This window comes from Saccopteryx bilineata, chromosome 6 (assembly GCF_036850765.1).
Source record: "Saccopteryx bilineata isolate mSacBil1 chromosome 6, mSacBil1_pri_phased_curated, whole genome shotgun sequence".
Classification (NCBI taxonomy): Eukaryota; Metazoa; Chordata; class Mammalia; order Chiroptera; family Emballonuridae; genus Saccopteryx; species Saccopteryx bilineata.
Genome location: NC_089495.1, coordinates 86,056,174 through 86,073,132, shown reverse-complemented (window position 1 = coordinate 86,073,132; position 16,959 = coordinate 86,056,174).

The window sequence follows — 16,959 nt, the reverse complement described above, 5'->3', positions numbered from 1 at the left end:
ATTGCTTAAAAAATAGCTTCAGTGTTAGTTCTAAAAGAAAGCTCAAAGAGGAAGTTATGATATTGTAAAACATTTAATAGAGACTTGGAAAATAACTGTTTCAAGGGGTGTGCAAAGATGAGTGTTATGATATTGTAAAACATTTAATAGAGACTTGGAAAATAACTGTTTCAAGGGGTGTGCAAAGATGAGTGGATGCCAGTGAGGAAAGTACTTTAAAAGAAGCTAGGAATTTGAAGTAATCAAAGTGAGTAAAGACATCAAGAAAAATTAAGTAGTACATGGATGCCTGACTAGCCAATGGCACAGTGGATAGAGCATCGGACTGGGATGCAGAGGACCTAGGTTCAAAACCCAGAGCTCGCAAGCTTGAGCACAGGCTCATCTGGTTTGAGCAAAGCTCACCAGCTTGAGCCCAAGGTTGCTGGCTCGAGCAAAGGGGTCATTGGTTTGGCTAGAGCCCCCTGGTCAAGGCACATATGAGAAAGCAATCAATGAACAACTAAGGAGCTGCAACGAAGAATTGATGCTTCTCATCTCTCTCCCTTCCTGTCTGTCTGTCTCTGTCTCTGTCACAAAAAAAAAGAAAGAAAAATTAAGCACATGGATAATGACTATAGGCTGTGAGCCAGTTGTTGCAGTTTGAAAATACGTGGATGGTTACTAAAGGTCATTTGATATCATTAAGTAAATGAAATATTTTGGAGATAAGGGTAGAGGTGTTACAGTTCTTCAGACTTTAATGGAGAAGTAAAACAGGATTTTTGAAAGGAATATAGAAGCATGCATGGAAGGAATGTAGGAGTGACCTCAGAGAAAGTCGCATTGACAAAAATAGGCATATGAAAAAATGTTGAACATCACTAAATCATCAGAAAAATGCAAATTAAAACCACAATGAGATATCATCTCACAACTATCAGAATGGCGCTCATTAACAAATCAACAGACAATAAGTGATGGTGAGGGTGTAGAGAAAAGGGAACCCTTCTACACTGTTGGAGGGAATGTAGCATTAAGCAGCCACTGTGGAAAACAGTATGGTGTTTCCTCAAATAATTAAAAATAGAACTGCCTTTGACCCAGCTATCCCACTTTTAGGAATATATCCTGAGAATACCAAATCACTGATTCAGAAGAAGATATGCATCCCATATTTATTGCAGCATGGTTTACAATAGCCAAGATCTGAAAACAGCCTAAGTGTCCATGAGTGGATGAGTGGATTAAAAAGCAGTGGTACATATATACAATGAAATATGTGGCTGTGAAAAAGAAAGAAATCTTATTTTTTTGCAATGGCATGGATGGACCTGGAGATTATTATGCTAAGTGAAATAAACCAGGCAGAGAAAGACAAATATCATATGACCTCACTTATATGTGGAATCTAATGAACAAAGTGAACTGAGGAACAGAATAGAGGCAGGGTCACAGGAAGCAGAGGAACAGCTGTCAGAGGGAAGGGGGATGAGGGAAGGGGATCAGAGAAGGTGAAGGGATTAGTGAAATTATAGATATAAAACTCATAGATACAGATAATAGGACAGCAAATTTCACAGGGAAGGGGGGGAGGGAGTTTGGGGGAGGCTGGCAAAGGTGGTGTAATGGGGGACATGGGGTGGGGGTGAGGAAGTGATATTGAGTAAGACACTTGAATCCATGTTAACACAGTAAATTAAAATAATAAAAAATAATATTAAAAAAAAAACCAGATTTCAGTTAGAACCAGAAGACAAGAGAAGCTTGTTGAGAAAACTTTAGTGATATAGGAAACGTGCTTAATTATGGGATAATGGTCCCAGAGGACCATATTGATAGCTTCGGGTTTAGCAGAAAAAGAGAAGGTTGGATCAAGATTAAAGAGGCACGTATTTGCAAGCAGGTGACAGAGAGGGAGGTAAAATATGAGTTTGTGGTGGAGGGGTTAGGGGGACACCTGTCGGCATTCACTGATGAAAACTGGTTTGAGAGAGTTGGAAGATTCAGTCTCAACGGTCTTTCCTGACTATGTGTATGAAGTAAGTGTTGCAGTCAGAACTTGGTCTGAATGGGCTGGACAATGTCATAGACTGACATTGCAAAGTAAACAGACAAAGGGCCCAGAAAATGCAGATGCTGCTTGCTGTGTGGTCTGCATGATGGTTGAGAAGTTTCTCACTAGTGGGATGTATTTAAGTAATGATGTATACTTACTAGTAGTGACTTTATATTTGAACATATAAATTATAAATGGATAGGTGCCTGTGTGTGTGATCCCAGTGTAAGGATGTCTGTAGATTATTTTCATGAATTGGCCTGGAGCTCTTTTGTTCATTAGAGCAATGTACTTAGGATGCCAAGTCTGAAAGTTTATTTCTGGTGGGGATTTTTCACATCTGCAGAGTATACAACAGATAATAGAGCCTTAATAAATGTTTGTTTATTAAATAAATAAGTGAATAAAGAATCCAGGGGTAAAGGGGAAATCTATCTTTAAAGGTATCACCACTGTCTTTATGCAGAACCAACATGTTCAGAAATACATTCTTGAGCCAGTAAAAATTATGAGGAGCAAAATTATGACTAGTCTCAGACAAACAACTAAACAACACAGTCTTATATTCAATTAATAAATTAATTATGCAGCTATTTTGCTAGTCATTTTCTCATTTTCTTACTATTAGGTATCTTGTGACTATAGTTAATACATTTATATATTTTTCCCCTAGGATATAGATTTTATGTAAGCTGCATACAATAAAATAAAAGTATTTTGCTTATAAATTTGCATTATATTTTTATGTAAATGCTAAAATATTTTTTCCTATGTGGATTTTATGCATAGAACCTAAATATTTTTCTAGATTGAAAAATACATATATAAAATTTAACATACGTTCTAATAGAAATGCAAAATTCAGGAAATAATGCAGAAGGATAGTGTTGGGTAAACTATTGTGTTTCCAGTGTATTTAGGTTTACTTGCTTGTATTGGGGCAGTGCCATGTGTGTGTATCATCTGTGGAAGGCTGCTGTGCTTGCCCTCAGTGCAGCAGATTGCAAATTAAAGGTTGCCTTCCTGCTTGGGAGGGGCCACTGTTTGCTGGAGAAGGGGTCCCCCCCACAATTTGTTTTGTTGGAGTTCAGAGAGAGAGAGAGGAAGTGCTGGGGGGCTTGTGAGCCCTGCTGACGTTGGTGGGTGCTGGGAGAAAGGAAAGCAGTCTGCCCTGACTGTTTCCTCATTCACCATTAAGAGATTCAAATAAATGAAATGAGCCACCAATTTCTGACTCCACAGTTCTTTACCATCTGCCCGAATCCAATGGGAACCTGTATTATGATGGTGTAAAGCCAGAATCCAGGGCTGCAGTCACAGCAGCCCGGCCCTTGCAGGTTTGCATTGGATTTGGACAGTCGGTAAAGAAACAATGGAGCCAAAAACTGATGGGCTGTCATCTTTAATCCTAGCTTGCACCCAGTGGGCAAGTAAAACACACACTGGGCTCTAAAACCCACTCACATTCAGTGCTCACAAAGCTACTGACTTATCCAAGTTTCCTAGAATCAAAGGTTTTTGCTCACCAGACTTATTCACCTCTGTTCCCCATCTCCTTCCTTCTCCCTGCACAAACTCTACACAAACTGGCTTCTCATTCAACACTCCGCCATCTTGGCTGCTTCTCCTGGCCACATGGCCTCTTTCTGCTCTCCTCTCTGCTCTCTCCTCTAGTGATAATCTCCCAGGAACCAAAAAGAGCAAGCTCCTGTTCTGCCCCCACTTTATAGTGTAGATTCAAAACCTTTAATCCAATATACAAAATAGAGAAGTCTCTAATACAAAGTTACTTCTCGGAGGCATGATTGGATTGTACCACCCCACATCAAAACGGGTGGGAAAGGCTTAATCCCAAAACCAAGTCCCAGGCTACAACAATCCTGCCTGCCCACAGCCTGCCCCCAACACACATTAATATCACCTGGGCAGCAGCCTCCACGTGGGCAGCCCCATCTTTAACAAAGTGCATAATATATTTTATCTGCCCAACAGATGGCCACTGCCTTACAGATAGAAAAGTATTTTTTATTTTCTCAAAGAGAAAATAGTTTTAACTTTTAAGTTATTTCCTTTCTTTCTTCATTAGTCATGTTATTTTTTACTCAGGAAAAAGAAATATATGTAGTTTTATATCCCACTCTACATTAGAAAATAAACTGATTTTTATTCACACCATTTAAATGTTTATATATTGATATATATTCCATATATTTGTTTAAACAAAAAAAAAAGTAGTTATTGAGTGCTTAGACATTAGTTGTAAGGCCAGTGGCCACCGCTGTCACGGTCATGTAAGTTCTCATTAAATTTGGACAGAAAGGCCCTGGCCGGTTGGTTCAGTGGTAGAGCGTCAGCCTGGCGTGCAGAAGTCCCGGATTCGATTCCCAGCCAGGGCACACAGGAGAAGCACCCATCTGCTTCTCCACCCCTCCCCCTCTCCTTCCTCTCTGTCTCTCTCTTCCCCCTCCCGCAGCTGAGGCTCCATTGAAGCAAAGATGGCCCGGGTGCTGGGGATGGCTCTATGGCCTCTGCCTAGAGTTCAGGCGCTAGAGTGGCTCTGGTTGCAACAGAGCGACGCCCCAGATGGGCAGAGCATCGTCCCCTGGTGGGCGTGCTGGGTGGATCCCTGTCGGGCACATGCGGGAGTCTGTCTGACTGTCTCTCCCCGTTTCCAGCTTCAGAAAAAAAAAAATTTGGACAGAAAGTAAAGAAATAGTAGAGTCAAAAAATGATAGGCCATTTCTTTATTCAAGCCTTGTACTGGCCGATAAGCAAACAGGCATGAAAAACACTTCCCTTTCATTCAGGTCTCCCAAAGCCCTGACACATTCTCCGGTTCCACAACCAGGAGAATCTTACCCGGTTCCTCCTAGAATCAAAGGCCCCACCAGTCTCAGTGGAGCTTACAAAGCCCCTCAGCTCTTGTTCCCCATCTGCACACTTTCTCTCTTTCTCTGCAAAACTAGTTTTTTTTCTCCCTTCTTCTCCTTCTTCTCTGTGAAACAGGCTAAGGCAATCAAAATCCCTTCCCCAGCAAACATTTAAAAGCACACATTAGCAAAACAATAGCCCTTCCAAACAGGAATGCAATCTGCAGATTGCAATAAACTGCCCATCTCTGAAGACAAGCACACACGTGGCCACCTAGTGCCATTTTTAACAATAAAAGTGAGCAAACTCAAAAAATACAATTTTTACAAGCTCTTTGGGCAAATAAGTTGTGAAATTTGTGTTATTTAAATTTGCTCACTTTTATTGTTAAAAATGGTGCTGCAAGGTGAAATTGCTAATTACCTTCCTGCTTGGGAAGGGCCATGGTTATGCTAATGTGTGCTAGAGGAGGGGGTCTTTGTGGGCCCAGGTAGTTTTTTAGAAAGAGGTAAAAGGAGAAGAAGAAGAAGCTGAGATGGAAGGGAAAGAGAGAGAAGCTAGCTTTACAGAGTAAGAAGCCATGTTGGCAGTAGGGAAACCAGAGGTGACTTAGACTGATAGGGGACTTTGATTCTAGGAAAAACTGGAAAAGATTCTCCTGGTTGTGGAACTGGAGAATGTGAGTGGGATTTGGTGCCCTGTGAGTTTTTATTTGCTGGCCTGTTGCAAGGCTAGAATAAAGGAATGACTCACCATATTTTGGCTCCACTGTTTCTTTACTATCTGCCTGAATCTATTGGGAATCTGCATGTGAATGGCTGTGATGGCAGTGGCCCCTGGCCTTACAAAGCTCATTTGCCCAGTGTTGGTCAAATAAGTTTGTAAATATGATAGATAGGTTTGCTCACTTATAGTTTGCATTGAGTGTGGAGGACAGGCTGTAAGCAGGCAGGGTCGTTATACCCTAAGGCTTAGATTTAAGACTAAGCCTTTCCCACCCTAAGTGACTTTGTATCAGAGACTTCCTTGTTTGTATATTGGATTAAAGGTTTTGATTTCTACACTATAAAATGGGGCAGATTGGGAGCTTTCTCTCTCTAGGTTCCTGAGATTAGCATTGGAGAGGACAGCAGAGAAAGGCCACGTGGAGGAGAGGAGAGGCAGCCAAGATGGCGGAGAGCTGAAGGAGAAGCCAGTTAGTGCAGAGTTTGTGCACAGAGAAGGAGACGGGGAACAGAGGTGAATAAGGCTGGTGAGGTAGAAACTTTTGAATCTAGGAAATTGGATAAGTCAGTGGCTTTGGGAGCCCTGAATGGAAAGGGAAGTATTTTCCCATTGTGTGTATTTCTTGCCCGCCGGGTACAAGCTAGGATAACAGCTGATGGCCCACCAGTTCTTGGCTTCGTTTTTTCATTACTGTCCAAATCAAATTGGAACCTGCACGGGCCAGGCGGCTGTGATGGTGGCCGTGGCTACTGGCCATACACCTACTAATCTAAGTGCAGAAATCAGAGTGGTGAATAAAACAGATCAGATTTTTAACATTTTTTATTAATTGGTCCTCTTCCTCTTGTTTTGGACAATATTTATATGGCTCTTGAACTTAGTGACAATATACATACATACATACTTACATACATACATACATACATATTCATACATATATATTTAAATTACAGCCTTTCACATAACCTTAATGTAAATATTAATTTACTTTTAACCTCATTTTATATGAAGATAAAGTTTCACTTTTAAGGAAACCTATATGTTAATTCTAAAATTAAACAAAAAAACCTCAATCACAGACAAAGACAAGCAATGATTTGATCTGTAGTATCACTAACTTGATTTTAAATAATACATTTTTAAAATAAATAATGAGAAACAGTAGTGCCCTGTGGCTTTCTGTCTAAAATATTTTTACGCTTATGTATCAGCCAGACTGTCATTGTCCTACATCTGTTATGTTACAGTAACATTATTCATTGTAATTCCTTGTTTGTTCAACCAAAAGTCTCCTTGGGCTTGGTTTTACCCCATATTTTAACAGATGAACTGTGTTATTTATGCACAGAAGTTATTTTTATGCTTTACTTGTGAAACTTAACTGCTTGCATGTATAAAAAGCATACAAACTGTTGCATTCTGCTCCAGTGCCATAAAAAACCTGAGCCATCTGTGGCTCATCATTTTCTTGGTCAATTACAAATGAATGAAGTCCTGAAATACTGAATAGATGATCCATCAAATACAACCATGGGCATGAAGTTTCCTAAGACATTTTCCAATCAAGATAGTAACTGCTATTGTTTGACCATGCTCGCTATTTTATTTCCTTAGGTATGTAATGGCATATGGGAAAGGCATTAATCTCAGGCTCACTATGGTCATTTAATTTCCAAGTTAGAAAAAGCTGAGAGTTAACATTAAAAAAAAGATAGCCAGGTTACACAGCAAAGATTTTATGATTTTTCATAGAGGTTCCTTTCAATAGCTCTGTGCTTTTCTTTAACAGAAACTTGATATTGGGAAATTAAATTCAATTGAACAAATTTGTTTTTAAATATAATTAGTCTTTACATTTTAAACATCTAGTTTTAATTGTATTTTGCCATAGTTTTATATTTACCATACTGTAATAAATTATCATATTTTATTATTATATTATTCCCATAACATAAAATATATTGTGCAGTTCTGAAGTTATAAAAGACGTTTTGGTGTGAGAATATGTGTTGAAAACTTTTTGGAAATAATTTTTTTGTAAATCAGATATGCAAGAGAAGAAAATTGGTTTAAAAAGGTAAAAGGGACTTGTATATGTTCCCAAGACTTACTTTATCAAAGATAATTTCTGAATAGCGTGAACCAATTCTGACTCCCTTCATACTGTTTACCAAACACCTTAGCTTTTTAATTTAACACTTGTTGCTTTGAATTTAAACTTCTCTGATCTTTATTTTAAAAAACAACTTATTTTTAGTATTATTCTGCTTTTTTCATCTATTCATTTTTTATATTACTATCATTCATATAATGAAAAGATGCTCCCCCGTTTTTTACTAAATAAGCGACTATATCTCATCTACATTTACATTTTATTATTTAAATTCTATATTTTATTAGATTTCTATGTGAATTCTGTGTTTCATTTTTCCATTGTCTTTAGAAGTTATCTTTCTCCTTTATAAAATATACTTACAAAATCCACTTATTTATTTGTTAATTTTTAAAATTATTAAAAGTTTGCTATTATCTCTTCTTGATATTTTTGCTAAGGTCAAATGTAATATCAGCTCTTATCTGTTTAAAACTTTGTTATGTATTATAAAGAAATTTATTTTTTCTCTTTTTTACATATTATCTCATTATTTTTGCTCTCCATATTTTTTATTTTTATTATGCTCTCTATATTCTAATTATTCATAAATTAGTAATATATATACTTTTAATTCTATTTTGTAATAATCCCCACAAAAAATAATATAAATTTATGTGCTTCAGATTATTTAAATATGTTAAAATTTATGCCTGTACTTTACAAATAATCATAAATTAACCCTATAAGGAAAATCTCAAATTTAGCATCAGAGCCCATCATGCAGAGAATAATAATTTTTACTTATGGATTAAAATACCAAACCTAATTAACTACAGTCAGAGTTCTTAAGCAAGCCATGTTAAATTCATTGTTCTAATTTATAAAATAATATGATTAAGAATAATTACCTAAAGGAAGTCATTTTATCTAAACCTCATTTGCTTAGTAATTTACTAAATTATTTTTTTATAAATTTTATTATAGATAGATGAAGAAAATACACTTGATTTTTATGAGGGTTTTGTTGTTGTTGTTGTTGTTGTTGTTGTATTTTTCCAAAGTAAGAAGGTGGGAGGGAGGCAGACAGATATACTCCTGCATACGCCTGACTGAGATCCACCCGGCATGCCCACCAGGGAACGATGCTCTGCCCATCTGGGGCATTGCTCCACTGCCATCAGAGCCATCCTCAGCACTGGGGCCAACTTTGCTCCAGTGGAGCCCTGGCTTAGGGAGGGGTAGAGAGAGATAAAAAGAAAGGAGAGGGGGAAGGATGGAGAAGCAGATGGGCACTGCTCCTGTGTGCCCTAGCCGGGAATTGAACCTGGGACTTCTGATGCTCTACTGCTGAGCTAACCAGCCAGGGCTTACACTTGATTTCTTAATAATCATTTAATAATCATTTTGCTGGGACTGAAATTTGAGGTTGACAACATTATTTATTTATTTATTTTTGTTGGCACTTTAGATATATATTATTCTGAGTCTTTGGCCTGTATACTTTTTGAGTTTTTAGTTATTCTTATCTTATTTGTCTATGCCAAAGGTAAACAAATTTTATGCAAATATTTTAGGACTTGATGGCCTACTTCAGTGTCTGTTACATATTCTACTTCTTCCTTCCCCTCTGTTTTTTGTTTGTTTTATGACCATTTAAAATGTAAAAATAATTCTTTAGTCATGAATCATACATAAAAAGGCCATGGACTGAATTTTTTAACTTCTGCTTTTTGCATAATTTATATGTATATTCTTTGGCTGTTTTTAAGATGTTTTAATAATTTGTTTCTTCATATTTGATTTTTTGTCCTTTGGTATGGTGGTCATATATATATATATATATACATATATATATATATAATTTATGTGTGTGTGTGTGTGTGTGTATTTGTGTGACAGAGACAGAGAGAGGGACAGATAGGGACAAACAGACAGGAAGGGAGAGAGATGAGAAGCATCATGTCTTCACTGCGGCACTTTAGTTCTTCATTGATTGTTTTCTCATACGTGCTTTGACAGGGAACCTACAACAGACCAAGTGACCCCTTGCTCAAGCAAGAGACTTTGGGTTCAAGCTGGTGAGCCTTGCTCAAACCAGATGAGTCTGAGCTCAAGCCCAAACCTCTGGGTTTTGAACCTGGGTCCTCCACTTCCCAGTCCGACTCTCTATCCACTGCATCACCACCTAGTCACGCAAATGCTTGGATATTTATGGAGTTTTTTCTAAGAGCTATGAATTGTATATTATTGAATATTGTTTTTCTTACGCAGTTTAAATTTTGTGTGAGCCATTACATAACTTCTCAACCAGTTTGAACCTCTTGAGGTTTGCTTTTAAGCTGTGTTATAGCAAGTACAAAGCAGTCTTTAATTTGGAACTAATTTAGTCTAATTCTAAAGTATGACATTTCTAAGGAATCTATCCAATTGCCCCTATGAGTTTTTTGTTTGTTTGTTTTTCCCACTCTGCTTGGCAGTAACACAAACTATTACTAGCATTGTATAACTTTCCAGAAATATTTGACCTACTGCTTTGTTATGTTTATTTTATTTAGTGTCATCACTTTTACTTCATACATTTGCATATAGTATACATCTAAACACATGAGGGACCTCTCTGCAAATTTCCAAGACTCTATCTGTGTGCAGTACCTCCTCTTTGGTTTTCTTCATTGAACAATTTATCTCACTCACCCTCTCTAAATTCTTATATCTGACTCTTAAATGCAATAAGACTTCTTTTTGTTCTCTTCACTCTGTAGCCTAAATATATCTTTTGGGCAGTAAATTAGGGGAAAATTTGAGGCTTACTATATTTCTTTCTTTTCTCTGTGAAATAATTCTTTGTTGACTCATCTAATATTTAAAGGTAGTATTTTATTTATAAGTCTAAGCTTTTTAGTTATTTATAGCAGAATAACAATCTCTGTACAGTTATTTCTGGAAAGAATACTTCTGATTTTACAAGGTACAGTTTGTCCATGGCTGGTTGGGTCAGTGGTACAGTATCAGCCTGGCATGTGGATGTTCTGGGTTTGATTCCTGGTCAGGACACACAAAAGAAGTGACCATCTGCTCTCTACTTCTCCTTCTCTCCCTTCTCTCTCTCTCTTCTCCTCTTATAACCATTACTTGATTGGTTTGAGTGCACTGCCCCAGGTGCTAAGGATGGCTCAATAGAGCCTCCAGCTAAGACACTAAAAATAGCTCAGTCGTGATCAGGGCCCCAGATGGGCAAAGCCTCGGCCCCAGACAGGGCTTGCCAGGTGGATCTGGGTTGGGTTGCATGCAGAAATCTGCTTCTATCCCTCCTCCTGTCACATGGAAAAGAAGAAAATAAAAGGCACATTTTATATGATATAAACAAAATGATAAAAGGCAAACAGAGATTTCTCAGAAATGTCATATGATAAAAAAATAGATAAGCCTTCAAGATTATTTCCTGAATTTGTTAATCTTAAAAAAGAGTGTCATAAAAGTGGTAAGAATTGAAGAAAAATTGACTATTTGAAGATATGAATTGGATTTAGAGAAAAGAAGTCTGAGTATAGATCAAACTATGAGTTTGTGCATTAGTAGAATGAAGTTAAAAATAAGCAATTTTAATAGACATGATAAATTTACTGTATTTAAAATAAATCAAAAAGAATTATAGCATGGTTGGAGATAACAGTTGATAGAAAAATTAATAAATGACTATCATTAAATAGAAGAAGGGTTTTACATTAAACCAACAGATGTATATGTATATTTTGGGGAGAGAAAAATAGATATAAGTTAAGAATTTTTAATTTAATAAAATTTATTTTTTTAAATTGAAGTAAAAGAAAGTAAGAATATAATGTGACTCAATATTTTGAGAATATATGAGAACTTTTGAGATTCAGCTCAAAGTATATAGGGCTTGCAAGGCGTGTTGAATGATTAATTCAATATTACATCAGGGACATTAAATTATGTGATTTATGTGACTTTCTACACCCTTATTTGACCTTTCTCATTTAGAAAGAGAGAAAGCAAATTATTATATTCATTCTTATTGGAGGTTAGTTGATGAGTTTGCATGGAATTGATAGTACAACAAGTCAAGGGGTTTAAAATATATTGAAAAGCTGTGGAAGATGTATTAAGTGTTCTAGACAGAGAATACAGAAAACACAGAATGTTTTTGATTGGAGAAAATAATAATGAACTATTAATTAGATTTTCTACTTCATGTGTTAGTTATTCACGGATGGATTCCAGAACCACTATAAGTATCATGGGAATAAGTGTATATTATATAAACTTTAAACACATGTAAAAGAAGCAGAGGAAGTTAATGACTGGAAGAGAATTTTGAAGGATAAGAGAAAGGCCACTAAGAATCCCTCCTAGGTGCAGATGCTGATGGACAACTTAGAGCTTGCATGGAAATCAGAGAAGCCAAGCATAAGCAATCACTTAATTTGAACTTCATAGAGAGACCTTTTGGAAACAATTTCTATAAGGGCCATGCCATCTAATTTTTTAGAGACTCTTTCAGTTTTAGCACTGAAAATCCCATCACCAGGATCTTTGCCAATCCTAGGAAAATTGGCATGATTAGTCATCTTACTGTTACCTCTGTGTACTTATTGCTTTTTGGTTATGAGCTTGGAGCAGCTGTTGATCATCAGGACAAGCAGAGAAAATAGTAAAAGAGTAGATGTGAAATATCTGAAAGAAAAAGTACTCTGTCCATTGATATATCCATTAGCAATGATTATATTACAATAAGATAGGTCTGTAGCTTCACATCCGCTTTCCAAATTCCACTGAAGTTTCTCCTCATGTCAATTCTGACCCAGAAACACACAGGGAAGGAGATTCTGAGAAATGTAGTTCCAGCTGAACCACATTGACATCGTAAGATTTAGTGCACCTAAGAAGGACAGAGATAAATAGGAGCACTTGAGTATCAGGTATATAAAAAAAGTAATTTATAATATTATATTTTTCTGTTTTATAATTTCAGAAATATAAAGATTATTTATGATAGAAAGTGTCAGTACATGACAGGGAATTGAGAAATGAATATGTTGTTAAGCTCAAGTGTTTGGGTTCACAAGGTCATTCAAATGATTGCTAATTTGATCTTCAGAAAAAAAAGTATTGTGAATAATGAAGGAGGTCTAATTATACAGTGGATAGAAAACAATGATGAGGAATGGTTAAGAGTGTCCTCTAATCGACAGAGAGAGGATGGAAGCAGGGGATCAGAGCTCCCTCTTCTCCATCTCTAAAAGAATGAACAACCTTCTATTGAGAGGAGTATTATCAGCTTAGGTCTGGTTTTTGTCAAAAAAAAAAAGTTGAAGAAAAAATTTTTAGTGAGAGTTTGCAAGTATAGGCACAATTTTTAGTAACAGACAAATGTTCCTGCAAATATAATAAAAAAATTTTGGATGAAAGCCTGCTATTGAGATGTTGGGTCAGGGCAGAAGTGATTAAACCCTAAGTACAGTTAGGTATATGAGAGCAGAATTTATTATCCAAATTCATAAAAATAGTAGATGCTAAAATATTAAACCTCTGAAGCCTGAGCTTTAGACTTCTAATTTACAGATTTAAAATATAAATATCTTATGGGGTCAAAATAGACATTTTAGCCAGTCTCAAAAGTACCAAAAGAGTACAGTTTGAGATATACTCAATGATATCATTTTTTGCTTTAGGGTAGTAATAGACTCCTATTCTTATTAATACCCTTCTTTACATTAAACACTAGTATACAGTGTATTATATAATAACAAGTTTGTCTGACAGTATGTTTATTAAAATACAAATATTAAGAAGCTCTTGAATAATACTAACTTTGTTTCTCTGGAGAAGAAATTTCATAAAATGATAATATATAATATAGTAAAATTGGTATTGCTCAGTTTCAAAGATGATTTGAAGGTATAAAAATCAAGTTTAAGTCTATGAGGTTTTAAAATCTGAATGAATTATGCAAGGAGTCTTTATCTTTGGCCTTGGAGAAAAAACTAATGAAACTCCATTACCCACCTTTGCCTTACCTTATGAAAGGTAAAATGTTAAAGAAATAGTTATGTCAAAAGCTGATGGTAAGTATATTAATATAATCTCCCTTTGGTTGTCAAGTGTTATATTTTCTGAAAACTTGTGATAATAGGATCAGTGTTAGCTATTCATTCCAATAAAAGTAACAATATGACTTAAAATGTAAACAGTGTGCCTGCTGGATCAAGAACTAATTTTCATGACTTCAAGAGAAGAAAACCTTTAATCGACGTTATCAGAACAGATGTGATTGTCACACATACACCTTCAAAGTTGTCTAATAAAAACATAATGGAACAGTATCATTAGACTTGCTTTAAAATTCAAATAGATATTAATTATTAGGCTTTAAAAAGCCATGTGTATACTTCAATCATTTCAGAATTAGTAGTGACTGAGGACTTTATAAGGTTAAAGCCCTTTTTACTATTCTAATTCTTTTCCATTATTATATTGACAGATTTTTTTTTGTATGTTTCTGCAGTGAGGAACAGGAAGGCAGAGAGACAGACTCCCACATGCACCAGACCCAGATCCACCTGGCAAGCCCGGGGGTGATGCTCTGCCCATCTGGGCCATTGTGCCATTGCAACCAGAGACATTCTAGTGCTTGAGGTGGAGGTCATGGAATCATCTTCAGTACCCAGACCAACTTTGCTCCAATGGAGCCTTAGCTGAGGGAGGGGAAGAGAGAGACAGAGAGAAAGGAGAGGAGGAAGGGTGGAGAATTAGATGGGCACTTCTTTTGTGTGCCCTGGCTGGGAATCAAACCTGGGACTTCCACAGGCTGGGCCGGCACTCTGCCACTGAACCAACAGGCCTGGGATTTGACAGATTTTTATTTGTAAAATATTCTATTTACTCTAAAGAGAAAGCATTTTAGTTACTTAAAAATTAATATTAATTATTACTTTTGCTATCTCTCCAACATTTATCTCTTTACATTTATGTTAAATCTAACATAACATTAATAATCTTGTTAGTATTTTTTTACAATTAATATTTATGTTTATACTCATATCTACATTTTATGTAACTCTTTACTTACTTTTTTTTTTTTTTTTGCATTTTCATGTCTCTGTCTGGGATTATTATATTTTTCTTCCTAAAAGGCCCTCTTTAGACATTCCTTTAGTGCAGTTCTACTAGTGTTGAAAAACTTTTAAGTTTTGTTTGGATAGACAGGTCTTTGATCTTAATGTTTTTTAAAATGACATTCTTTTTGTGGGAGGGGTTATTAATTTTTATACAATTTACTTTATAGATGTCATCCATTTACTTCATATTTTTAACAGTTCTAAAATTTAGTATTTAATTTTATTGTGTTTCATTAAAGGTAACATGGTATTTTTTTCTTTGATATTGGGAAAGATACTTCTTCTTTCCCCTGGCTTTCTTTGAATTTAGTCTGATTGATATTTGCACAATTTCTTAAATATTTGACTTGAGTTCATTTGTAAAGTTTCAAAAATATTAAGCAAGTACCTTCTCAAATACTGTTTTATGCTCATATTCTCTTTCTCTCTCTCTTGCTCTTTCTTCTCCCCTCTCTGTGTCATGGGAGTTTAATAAATAGCACGTAAGGCTTTTCCACCCTTTGTTATATCCCCGTTTTCCACTTTTCTCTTATATCTTTATCTCTACTCTTTTTTCCCCTATTTATTATCATTTTCTTATATGTGCATCTATCCAAATATTTTTCTGACATGCCTTTTAGTTTCTTAGATTTTTTCAGCTACAACAAAATTGCTTAAGTTTATCTATTGAGCACTTTCTTTTGGTTATTTTATTTTCTGGTCCTACCATATGCATTTGGATTTTTTTCTCATATTTTAATTACCTGATGCTATATACCATCTTGCTATTTTTATATATTTTCTCTATTTTTATGAACATGTTGACTACTTTACAGATGTGTTCCCAAATTCCAAAGTCTAGATCAACTGGTTGTTTTGTGTTGGCTTTAAGTTAGTTCTCATATGCAATGGTAAGGTGTTGGCATTGAATGCCAAGCCTTATGTATAACATTCTGTAAAGTCCTTGAGTGACTTTTCTATTTGCATAGAAGATTCATCTTTACTTTTGCAAGAAGACAGAGTGACTAATCATCTGTATTCATTTCAGACCAAAGTGATTAAAAGTTGTATAATACTCTAAATGACTCTACTCACTGGATCACCTCTGGGTCTATCTAAAACATAGTCTTTTAATATAGTTCAAGTAACTCTGGGGTGTTCTGTGACTGATATGCGTTCACACTGATACATACAGGTTCTACAAGTATCTAATTGTTGTTTTCTGATTCTGAAAAAAAATTGCAACAAAATCATTTTTTTCTCTATGTCTTATTAGCAGACCACTCCCCAGGCACTATGTTGTGATCCTTAGCTTTTTTCTCTGTTCTCAAAATTGGAAATGACATGCAGGAAATAGCTGTTGTAGAATGTCAGACCAAATTTAAACATGACTCTTATTTTGCTGAAATTGTGCTCCCTCAGTGCTTGCTGCTTTAGAAGATATCAGATTCCTTCATATGTTTAATTAGTTTGTTTATTAAAATTTCATACTAACTTGCTGTTCTTTTTAGGACAGCCAATCTGCTGCAAAATAATTTATTTTTCTGAAGGCAGCATTATAATATTTGGTAACTTGTTCAAACCCTTTTAATTATAACTTAAGTATTCTCTTACAAACAAAACTTTATTGTCAACTTTGAAGACAAGATGTTTAGTTGTCTGTCTGCCATCAGAAGTATGTCTCAATTATTTTTAGTTGCAAGTGAACAAATAAAAATTTCAAAAAAAATAACATAATTATGCAAATTTCTCACTAAATGAGCTGCTTATTTTGAAACAAAAGAATTGTTTATCAATTATTCCTTAATAATTTACCTTTATTTCTATATGATATTTGTTCTTTCTCAAGAACAAATAAGAATATTCAGTACACCTTTGAACAATGCAGAGGTTGGTACCGAAGACACTTGTGCAGTCAAAAATTTGGATATAATTTTTCACTCCCTAAAACTTAACTTGTCCTGCAGTATCTTTGGAGAATTGGTTTCAAGACATCCTGAGATGTGATGCTGAAGTCTCCTACATAGTGCTCTATCTCTTTGGGCTCTCAGCTGAGGATTGAAAATGGTCCAGGTAGTTACTGGAAAAAATCAATGTATAAGGACCCT